Source organism: Orcinus orca, chromosome 4 (assembly GCF_937001465.1).
Source record: "Orcinus orca chromosome 4, mOrcOrc1.1, whole genome shotgun sequence".
Lineage (NCBI taxonomy): Eukaryota > Metazoa > Chordata > Mammalia > Artiodactyla > Delphinidae > Orcinus > Orcinus orca.
The window spans coordinates 108,126,399-108,138,110 of record NC_064562.1 but is presented as its reverse complement, the minus strand read 5'-3'; positions in this window follow the sequence as shown (position 1 = coordinate 108,138,110).

The following is an 11,712-nucleotide window of genomic DNA, read 5'->3' as shown; positions in this document are numbered from 1 at the left end:
TTTCTTACAGTGGTAAATGGGAGTGTTTTCTTAATTTCACTTTCAGATTTTTCATCATTAGTGTATAGGAATGCAAGAGATTTCTGTGCATTAATTTTGTATCCTGCTACTTTACCAAATTCATTGATTAGCTCTAGTAGTTTTCTGGTAGCATCTTTAGGATTCTCTACGTATAGTATCATGTCATCTGCAAACAGTGACAGCTTTACTTCTTCTTTTCCAATTTGGATTCCTTTTATTTCTTTTTCTTCTCTGATTGCTATGGCTAAAACTTCCAAATCTATGTTGAATAAGAGTGGTGAGAGTGGGCAACATTGTCTTGTTCCTGATCTTACTGGAAATGGTTTCAGTTTTTCACCATTGAGGACAATGTTGGCTGTGGGTTTGTCATATATGGCCTTTATTATGTTGAGGAAAGTTCCTGCTATGCCTACTTTCTTCAGGATTTTTATTATAAATGGGTGTTGAATTTTGTTGAAAGCTTTCTCTGCATCTATTGAGATGATCATATGGGTTTTCTACTTCAACTTGTTAATATGGTGTATCACGTTGATTGATTTGCATATATTGAAGAATCCTTGCATCCTTGGGATAAACCCCAGTTGATCACAGTGTATGACCCTTTTGGGATGTTGGATTCTGTTTGCCAGTATTTTGTCAAGGGTTTTTGCATCTATGTTCATCAGTGATATTGGCCTGTAGTTTTATTTCTTTGTGACATCTTTGTCTGGTTTCGGTATCAGGGTGATGGTGGCCTCGTAGAATGAGTTTGGGATTGTTCCTCCCTCTGCTATATTTTGGAAGAGTTTGAGAAAGATAGGTGTTAGCTCTTCTCTAAATGTTTCATAGAATTCGCCTGTGAAGCCATTTGGTCCTGGGCTTTTGTTTTTTGGAAGATTTTTAATCACAGTTTCAATTTCAGTGCTTGTGATTGGTCTGTTCATATTTTCTATTTCTTCCTGGTTCAGTCTTGGAAGGTTGTGCCTTTCTAAGAATTTGTCCATTTCTTCCAGGTTGTCCATTTTATTGGCATAGTGTTGCTTGCAGTAATCTTTCATGATCCTTTGTATTTGTGCAGTGTCAGTTGTTACTTCTCCTTTTTCATTTCTAATTCTATTGATTTGAGTCTTCTCCCTTCTTCTCTTGATAAGTATGGCTAATGGTTTATCAATTTTGTTTATCTTCTCAAAGAACCACCTTTTAGTTTTATTGATCTTTGCTATCTTTTCCTTCATTTCTTTTTCATTTATTTCTGATCTGATCTTTATGATTTCTTTCCTTCTGTTAACTTTGGGAAAGCAACATTAAGGAAGGAAAATGGAGCCAGAGGAATCAGGCTCCCTGGCTTAAGACTATACTACAAAGCTATAGTAATCAAGACAGTATGGTACTGGCACAGAAACAGAAATATACATCAATGGAACATGATAGAAAGCCCAGAGATACACCCATACACATATGGTGCCTTATCTTTGATAAAGGAGGCAAGAATATACAGTGGAGAAAAAACAGCCTCTTCAATAAGTGGTGCTGGGAAAACTGGACAGCTACATGTAAAAGAATGAAATTAGAACACTCCATAACACCATACACAAAAATAAACTCAAAATGTATTAAAGACCTGAATGTAAGGCCAGAAACCATCAAACTCTTAGAGGAAAACATAGGCATAACATTCTATGACATAAATCACAACAAGATGCTTTTTGACCCACCTCCTAGAGAAATGGAAATAAAAACAAAAATAAACAAATGGGACCTAATGAAAGTTAAACGCTTTTGCACAGCAAAGGAAACCATAATCAAGACCAAAAGACAGCCCTAAGAATGGGAGAAAATATTTGCAAATGAAGCAACTGACAAAGGATTAATCTCCAAAATTTACAAGCAGCTCATGCAGCTCAATATCAAGAAAACAAACAACCCAATCAAAAAATGGGCAGAATATCAAAATAGACATTTCTCCAAAGAAGATATACATATTGCCAACAGACACAGGAAAGAATGCTCAACATAATTAATCATTAGAGAAATGCAAATCAAAACTACAATGAGATATCATCTCACACCAGTCAGAATGGCCATCATCAAAAAATCTAGAAACAATAAATGTTGGAGAGGGTGTGGCAAAAGGGAACACTCTTGCACTGTTGGTGGGAATGTAAATTGATACAGCCACTATGGAGAACAGTATGGAGTTTCCTTAAAAAACTAAAAATAGAACTATCATACGACCCAGCAATCCCACTACTGGGCATATACCCTGAGAAAACCATAATTCAAAAAGAGTCATGTACCAAAATGTTCATTGCAGCTCTACTTACAATAGCCAGGACATGGAACCAACCTAAGTGTCCATCAACAGATGAATGGATAAAGAAGATGTGGCACATATATACAATGGAATATTACTCAGCCATAAAAAGAAATGAAATTGAGTTATTCATAGAGGTGGATGGACCTAGAGTTTGTCATACAGAGTGAAGTAAGTCAGAAAGAGAAAGACAAATACCGTATGCTCACCCATGTATATGGAATCTAAAGATGGGAATAAAGATGCAGACTTACTAGAGAATGAACTTGAGCATGTGGGGAGCAGAAAGGGTAAGCTGTGACAAAGTGAGAGAGTGGCATGGGTATATGCACACTACCAAACGTAAAAGAGATAGCTAGTGGGAAGCAGCACAGGGAGATCAGCTCAGTGCTTTGTGACCACCTAGAGGGGTGGGATAGGGAGGGTTGGAGGGAGGGAGATGCAAGGGGGGCGAGATATGGGGACATATGTATATGTATAACCTATTCAGTTTGTTATAAAGCAGAAACTAACAGACCATTGTAAAGCAATTATACTCCAATAAAGATGTTAGAAAAAAAAAAGGAAAAAACCATAGAAAAATAAAATAAAATAAAATGAAAAGCATACTAAAAAAAGTTACCTATGTGATGAATATGTTAATTAACTTAAATATTTCACTATATATGTATATTAAATCTTCAAATTGTATACTCTAAATATATGTGATTTTATTTATCAGTTATATCTCAGTAAATGTGGGGAGGAAAAAGAAATAGAAATAACCAGTTTCTTGATTAAGGTAGGATTTCAGAATCTTGAAACAATAAAATACATCCAGGAACTACAGGAAGGAGATACTTCATAGATATTTCTCTTGAGATTCTGGAAAAGGTCAAGAACAAAGATAAGAAGTAAACAATTTTGGTATGGTTGTACTAATTGGGACTGATTCACAACAGGAAGGAATCTCAGGGGTAACCACAGACTTAAACACAGAAGATCTTATTTTGATATTTAGTTTTGTCACTAATTATTTGTGATGCCCTGTGAAAGTTATGTAAATGCTTTAAGAGAAACAGATGGAGAATAATCCTCTGTTTGAAGTCAGGCACTGACTGCTTTGTACCAAGCAGTGTCTAGGCACTGGGGATGCAGCACCAAACAAATCCCTTAGGGAGATTAAATGTAAATGGAGGCTGCTTGCATAGGAATGTGAATCCAAATGTTCCAAAACATTCAGTTGAATGTATATGTTCCCCTTGGAAGAACAGAATTAACAGCACCACTCTGAGACAAAGGATGGAAACAGTTAACAATGGATATGTCATCTAGGGAATATAATTTCCCTTGTTTAGGATGGTTGATCCTATTTACATGCTTTGGACAACCTCACCTTATTCATTTCTTCATTCATTGTTCAATAAACAAATATTCATTGAGAAAATACTTCGTGATAAGCAGTGTGGTAGAAACTGGGGATTTATGCTTCTTGTTTTTAGTCTAATGTAGACAAACAGGTGTAAATGTACAGTATAAGATAACCAGATAACTGTGTTAATAAAATTAATCCTAAGATGTTATTGGAACACCAGAGGAAATATATTTAAATACTCTGATGTTGAGGGGATGCGGTGGTTAGTGGTAGTGAGGAAGAATTTTCAAAACCTTATAATAAATCTAATTTTGAAGAAGGTATAGAAATTTTTCAGGTCAATGTCAACTTCCGGTTGGCAAGTTTAGTACAGAGAGAGGGGAAGAACTTTCAGGACAAGGCATTATTATGTGCAAACATACAGAGACATTTTTGGAGAATTGCATATAGTTAGGTTTTACTATTATTTTTTTATGGAATACGAAGTAGGGTGGGTAGATTATTTCTTGGAAACCAGCCACTCATTTCCTAGGGTTTAAAAATGTCCTTAAGACAGCTAACTTAAAAATACTAGCAAAGGAAGGAAGAGGTGTCTTTCCTTTCACATTCTTATTTAAAATTCAGTTTGAAAGTTGGTGTTCTGGGTTATATTTAGAGATTACAGTGTAATGGAGAGAGAGGCCTTATCATCTCAGCACATCAGCATGCACCTTGGGTTTGTATTTTTAAAAGTTTATTACAGGGAAATGTGTGTATTTATAGTTGACTTTGACTTTCTTACAATTATTTAATAAGGCAGGATTGCAATACTGCTCTCATGATCTAAGAGCTTGTAATCTCTCTGGGGTCTAATTATCTCCTGATAACCTTGCCCCTTGACGACATCTGTATTGCTATTATAAAACATATTTATTTTGGGAAAGAACATATATTTTGTAGTGTAATAGCTTTAAGCTGTCAGACCTGAGTGTTAACAGCAATTTGCCCAAAGAGCTTTCAGAAAAGATTAGCTCAAGCATTTTACGTGGCTTATCGGACAATCTAAAAGGATCAAAAGTCATTTTTATAACAACTAAATTTTTTTTTCTTGGAAAACGGAAACTTACATCACTAACAGTTGGCTTCAATATCCACAAAAGAGTTATCTACACTTTTACTGAAGGATGAAGACAATTAGGATGATACACACAAAAAAAACATTCCTGGCATGAAAGAGGAATAGAGGTCATGCCTAAAGTAATGCTGCTGAAATTTAAGAATATGGTTCTAGAATCAGAAACCTTTTGGTTCAGGTCCCAGCTCTGTGCTTATTACCTGTGTCAGTTTATGAAACTTATTATTTGACGTCTCTCAGCCTCTGTTTTCTCAGTTGTAAAATTGTGATAACAATGGAGGAGGTAGGTAATAACACTATTCAACTCATATTATTATATAAGGAATTAAAATAGATGTTAGTTAAAATGTTTATCAGATTTATAAGAATATAACTTCTTAAGAAAGTTATTATTTTTATTATAATTATCATTATTCATTCATTATTTATTAAAATAGGTATTCTCCAGCTTTGTGCTAATCACTGCCATGACGTAGGTGTGCAACAGTAAACAAAAGGGATATGTTTCCTGCCATAATAAGGCTAATAATTCATATGATTATATTTCATTATTAGTCTACAGAACTAAAGAACTACACCTTTGAATCTTCAATAAAAATTGTCCTCCAAGAATGGCATTTGTGAGTGGAATAGGAACCATAAATCTGGAGATCTTAACAAAGTAGATAAGAGCCAGAGCCCCACTGACCACACCTCTATAAATAAAGAAGGAAGAGAAGAAAGAGAAGCTAGTGCACTGTGCAGGGTCCTAGTCATTTAAAAATATGTCATAACTATTACTATTTTTTGGAACTACTTTGAAATAGATATTAATTAAATTTTACTTAAGCCTCTACTTGGTGAGAAACACTCTGGGCATAAAGCAGTCAACATAAAACTATAATCTACTGGAAGGATATAGAAAATAAACATCAACGAAATATGTTTAGCATATCAGAAGGTGGCGAGTCTCATAGAGACAAAGCAGGAATGGTGGATAGAGTGTGTAAGGTGGGGACTACCTTTTAAAGAATGAAGAAAAGCCTCAATAAGCAGAGACATGCAAGAGGGGAAGAGATGCCTCACTTGAAAAAAAACTGAGGCTAAGAAAGATGGTTTTATTGATTTACATAATTGTGTATTTATCTATGCCCTTTTGTTTGAAAATCAATTTTAGGTGGCTTAAAACTGGAGGTAAAATAAAGCCAGAGAAGATAAAAAGGGAGAAAGAAAATTCAAGCAAGAGAAAATAATGTAAGAAAAGAAAACAATGATTTGGGTTTATGTACAAAATTTACTTTCCAAATGCAAAATATTGTCTTTGAACTTTCTACTAGCAAATATAAAGAGAAACTAATCAATTACAAAATTCAGATAAATCCCAACACAAAAAAACCAACCAATAATTCAGTAGGAGCTGAAATATTGCTGGTATTGAGATCATAGAGGAAAACTTGAACAAGATAATCAATGATATAATTACAGTAAATACAGCAATGGATTTCCTAGCATCATTTATTATAACGTCCCTCCAATGTAAGCAAAAAGCCAAATGCCAAAGTGCAATTCTATTAATAGCATCCTCAAAGGAAAAAAGACGTCTAGTTACTCATCTCTCTAAAGACCTGGCTTAGATGCAACAGAGATTTCAGATGATTTCAACAAATGGTGAAAGGTATTTTCTTCAAAAAATACTCAAATAAAGAAACTCTATCATGTTCCATTAATGCTGCTATTCTAGAAGAAATGTAATGATATAATTTTTTAAAATCTGAAAAGTATAACAAAGACGTTTTCTGAAAAGTTGACTACTAATACATTGAGACAATGAGGTAAATCAGCTTACAAAGGAATACACAGCAAGGTGGGGAAAGACAGTGTTTAAACCCTGGTATGTCTGATTCTCACTTTTACTTCCCAGTTAAATGTACATCTACTTCCTTCTTTAAAATTATGTTTAAATGGTATTTATTTTTATTATATCAGTGATTGATGCACAGGGAATAAAGACAATATACAGTGCAGAGTAATACAATACAAAGAATAATAAACGAAACAGTATATAAATAAAATAATAAATAAATTCATAAAATAAATAAGAAGAAATAAAATTGACAATTCTACATCAAAATTATATTACATTTCCATAAGAATCTTTTTTTTACCAGTTTAAAATACTTCAGATCTGAGACTAGCCAATAGTAATATGAAAGAAAAAAGTATGAGGGAGCATATACTGAATAGGATAACTTACTCTAAAGCATTGTGATGAAAACACAATGGTACAAAAAGAACATATAGATCAGTGGAAGAGAACAGTCTAAGAACATTTCAACATTTCAAATAAAGATTTGTTGCAACAATTTTAAGAGACCTGTTCCATTGCTAAGAAATTCTAATATTTATATAGCCTTTTTTACACTGGTCCCTAAGAATTCTACCCATTGTTTCTAAACTCCCAAATAATTTTAAATTTTTATTCATATCTTGTATATTTAATCCTCATATTATATTTGGTATAAAGAATGAGAGAAGGGTTTCATTTTTTGGGTTGTTTTATTTTCTAAATATCTACCCTGTTTATTTTCTTAAGTTTTTAAGAAGTAAATGACCATTATAGCAATCATTATATCTCCTCAATTCCAGTTCGTATTTTTGGTGCATTTGTCTTGCCTAATTGCATTGGCTAGTAATATGGCAAATAATGCATCAACAATGCAAAACAAGATTCCTTCAAGTATGGGACACTGTTGACTTTAAATACATCATGAATTTACCTACTACTAAGGTAGAAAAAGTTATGTCAGTAAAACTATGACATATTGCTAAAAAATCATTTACATCATGGTGCATTTCACATTCAGAAATGCAAATAGATTTAAAATGTACACATTAGAATAGAATAAAATGAATGCTGATCATAGCAGGCATTATCATTATTTTATTTTTCTGAACTGTAAAAGGATTATGTCCAGTGTTTCATCATTTAGTATGATATCTGCTTTTTGGCTGAGTTATGACTGTATATGTGAGTGTGTGCATGTGTGTATATATTTTTTAAAGAATACACCCACTATTATGTTATTATATCTTTTAGCTGAAATAAATGTTCAATTTCTTGTCAGCATTTATGTAAATGATCATATGATTATTTTCTTTTGTTTATATCAGTGATTAAATTTTTTTCTAGAATCTCTACTTGGTTATTTGCCAAAATAATATCAAACTATTTCTTTTAAAAAATTATGTATGCTATTTCAAGGATACAAGTTAATTCTTTATCTTCTTTTATTAATTCTAGTGTATTTATTTTAAAATTTCTTTTAGGGTGCCCATTTATCTTTAGTTCTGCAAACATGAATGCTCCCATTTAGAATGAGATGACAATCTCTGATTATGGATTTCTTTGGATGAAGAGTTATTTTGTCTTTTTTTGCATTCATTTGGGGTTTTTCTCTCATAAGAATCCCATTTTTTCCTAAAAATGGAGACATCCTTAAGAAGTGCTTTTACATTTGTCTCTGCAATGTCCCTACAGGAATTTCTATTTTCAGACCAGTTTTAGATCAGTTTCCAGGCTTGAGGTTTCCACACTGTATGAATGATTTGAGGTTACACACACAAATGTGGTTTTCCTTGGTGTGCTGATTTCTCCTCAGGATAGTTTCCATTAGTGGCTCAGGGGTAAGGCTTACTACCAGGACAGATTTCCAGGCTGGTGAGTGGAGATTTTTGGATTCCAAAGAGGGAAGAAATAGTATCCTCCTAGATTTGAGGACTATTTTAGTATTCCACATCAAATTCCATACATATGTGAGGCTGGGTCCTCAACACTCTAGCTTGTTTTATTATGAACATTGAAGAAGGTATATCCAAGGTTGGCAACTAGCCAGTGCACAGTATCAATTGTTAAAATATTAAAACATTCCCATATGTTTAGCCACTCCAATCTTCCTAATTCTTTCCTTGGAAACCCCCCTTGGGTCTCCACACTATGTTCCAGCAAACAAACTAGTCTCCAAGATTTAACTCCCAGAGTAAGCCCAGCATTCAGTTTGGTGCTGTACCAGTTAAGTGTTTGTTATATTCTGAGTATGATCAACCAAAATCCCCATGAATATTATGATTTCTATTCCACTCCCATGTTGAGTAGAGATTCACATTCTTTTCTAGTCTTTAATCTCCTTTTTGTTTTCAAGATCCTATGATTATCTTTCAATCCTTTCAAACAGACATGGCATTGTGTTCATGAATTATTTGAGATGTGGCATCCATACTCAGCATTGTAAATGAAACTTAAAAATTCTAGTCAAAATATAAATACTTTCATATTTTTGTTCGTTAGCCAGAGATAGCATCACAATTTGAGGAAGCAATCTGGATATATCTTTAAATCTCATTTTCTAAAAGCAAAAATGTTTCATTAGTTTAACAACTCATAGTATCACATCTCAAAGGGATAATGTAATTCTGAAGTTTCATCAATGTCAAACCCAGTTTAGACAATTTTTATGGAAAGTCTATTCAATACACTTTATATTCACTACACAAATCCATGGCTTCATTGCTATCTTCCCTAATTCTAATTTAAAAATCATAGGAAGAATTAAATTAATCCTTCACTTACATTGCTATTTCTGCTCTTCATTTGTATATTTTCTTATAATTCCTCATTAATTAAGTAGCACATTAAGTGTGTCATAACGTAGGCAGTAATTAGTTTACTATCTTAGAGAACTCTGGGTTCTCTTGCTTTCTGTGGGATGGTGAAAATAGCTGGCAGCAATTTTTTCAATTTGCTATGACCTTCCCTATAACCTCTGACTCTCCATCATGTTGTCAGAGTAATATAAAATCTTATCTTCACTTTGCCTACATTTCCAGGTAGAGCCTTTGCTTAGAGCACATAGCTCATGTTAATATTTATTTTGGTCATAAATATATGTTTTCACTTGCTGTCTTTGTTATTGTTCCTGTGTGTGTGTGTGTGTGTGTGTGTGTGTGTGTGTGTGTGTGTGGTGTGAAGGCAGAACAGTACAAAGTTACAGAATCATGTATGTTGACTATAACAACTGCTTTAACCTTTATACAATAGAGTAAAATTACAGGGTGAAATGAAGTTTGTTTCCTCTTTCAATAATTTAGAGAAACACACCTTTTTAAAACACATAATGACTGGAGTAACCAACACACTAGTACTGTTGTCTCCACATGCTTCTGATACTACTGAGTACCTTTTGGAAAAGCGTTGGTCATAAATTAGAAAAATCAGGTTTTATTTAGCACCTAATATCCTGGCACTCCAAGGAACTTTATACACATTTTAATCACAATCTTCAGAACAACCTGACAAGTTAGGAAACAATATGACAATTTTACAGATAAGAAAACTAAGAATCCAGGAGGTTAAATAACTTCCTCAAGGTTATATAATTTGTATTTGGCTATATCAGGATTTGAACCCAGGTTAGTAGGACTTCAAAAAGTGTCCTTTTTCCATTACACAAAACTGATTATGAACTAGGTGTCAGAAAACCTACTTATTTCCAAGTACATTCCACTTTTATGAGAAATTTTGGCCTTTGCGTTGCTTTTTCTGGGAGGAATATTCTCATCTCCTTCACTACCTGCTTGATATTCTTTTGAGAATAGTAAATCAAGCCCTTTGACTTTGAACATAATAATCACATATTATTCCCATGATCCACTGATTTCAATGGGGTGTGGATCAGGTTTTCAAATTTTCCACATAAATCATTCTATACTGGCACATACCTCCTGCCTAAACTGATTGGACAGGTTCTTTCTGGCAAGATTCCTATTACAGCATTTTCCCTATGGCCCCTGGTTTCCAACTTATTTGACATGTTTTCTTTAATTTGGTCATAATGTCTTGGAATCTACATTGGCTTATTATGACTGACACGATTTCTTCCATGGACTGCTTTTCTTCTGCACAATTGCAACTTGCCATCTATTTAAGAGCTCTTAACCCAAGCCCAGTGTTACTCAAGTTTAGATCACTTACAAGAATGTAAACTATTGGAATGAGAATGACATTCACTTGTTCCCTCCACTAGACAATATTAGCTATGTCTGAATTCACCAGTCCTGATTATTTAAATGTTTTGCTGCTTCAGAAAAAAATTTGAGAAGAAAATCACCTTTATTATTGAACACTGTATTTTTTTTAATGCAATACACATGTACTGAGCACCTACTGAATGCTAGATACTATGCTAAACACAAGGCAGACAAAGGCATGGTTCTTGTCCTCAAGAAATTGAATTCTAGCAGAAGAGACAAGTAAATTCACATAGAGCTATAACAACTATTAATGCAAAATAGCATCCTAACCATCATTCTCCTCCAGGTTCCCTCTTTCTTCTTCACCCACTCCTTGTCAGTCAGTTTCTTTGGCTGGCATCTCTCCTTTTGTCTTTCCTGGAACTTTTGTATGACTCAGGGCTCTGTCCTTAGCCAGATTTCTCCTTACCCTTCACTCTCTTTGAGTGTTCATTTCCACTCTTGTCCCTTTAGGGATGAATTTCAAATGATGTTTTCTTGATACCTCCACCTTGATGTGCCATAGACTCCTCACACCAAAGACCAATATGGAGCCCATCATCCTTCCACAAAACCTGCTCCCCAGAGTATGAACAATTCTGGTGACTGGTGCCATCTCTTCTGGTTTCATCCCTCTTAGTTGCTGGTGTTCAAAGCCTACTCAGAAACCATCCTCGATGCCTTCCAGTCCCTAGCAACCAATATCCAGTCACCAAGTCCTGCCAATTATAATTCCTAAACCTTGAGAATCCATCTTCACTGCCCTATTTTAGAGGAGTCATCATTGTCTTCTGATTAATACCTACAACAACCAAAATAGTCTTTCTTCTTTCCCTTCTCTAATCCATAATCTGTATTATTAATAGAGTAATATTTAAAACTCCA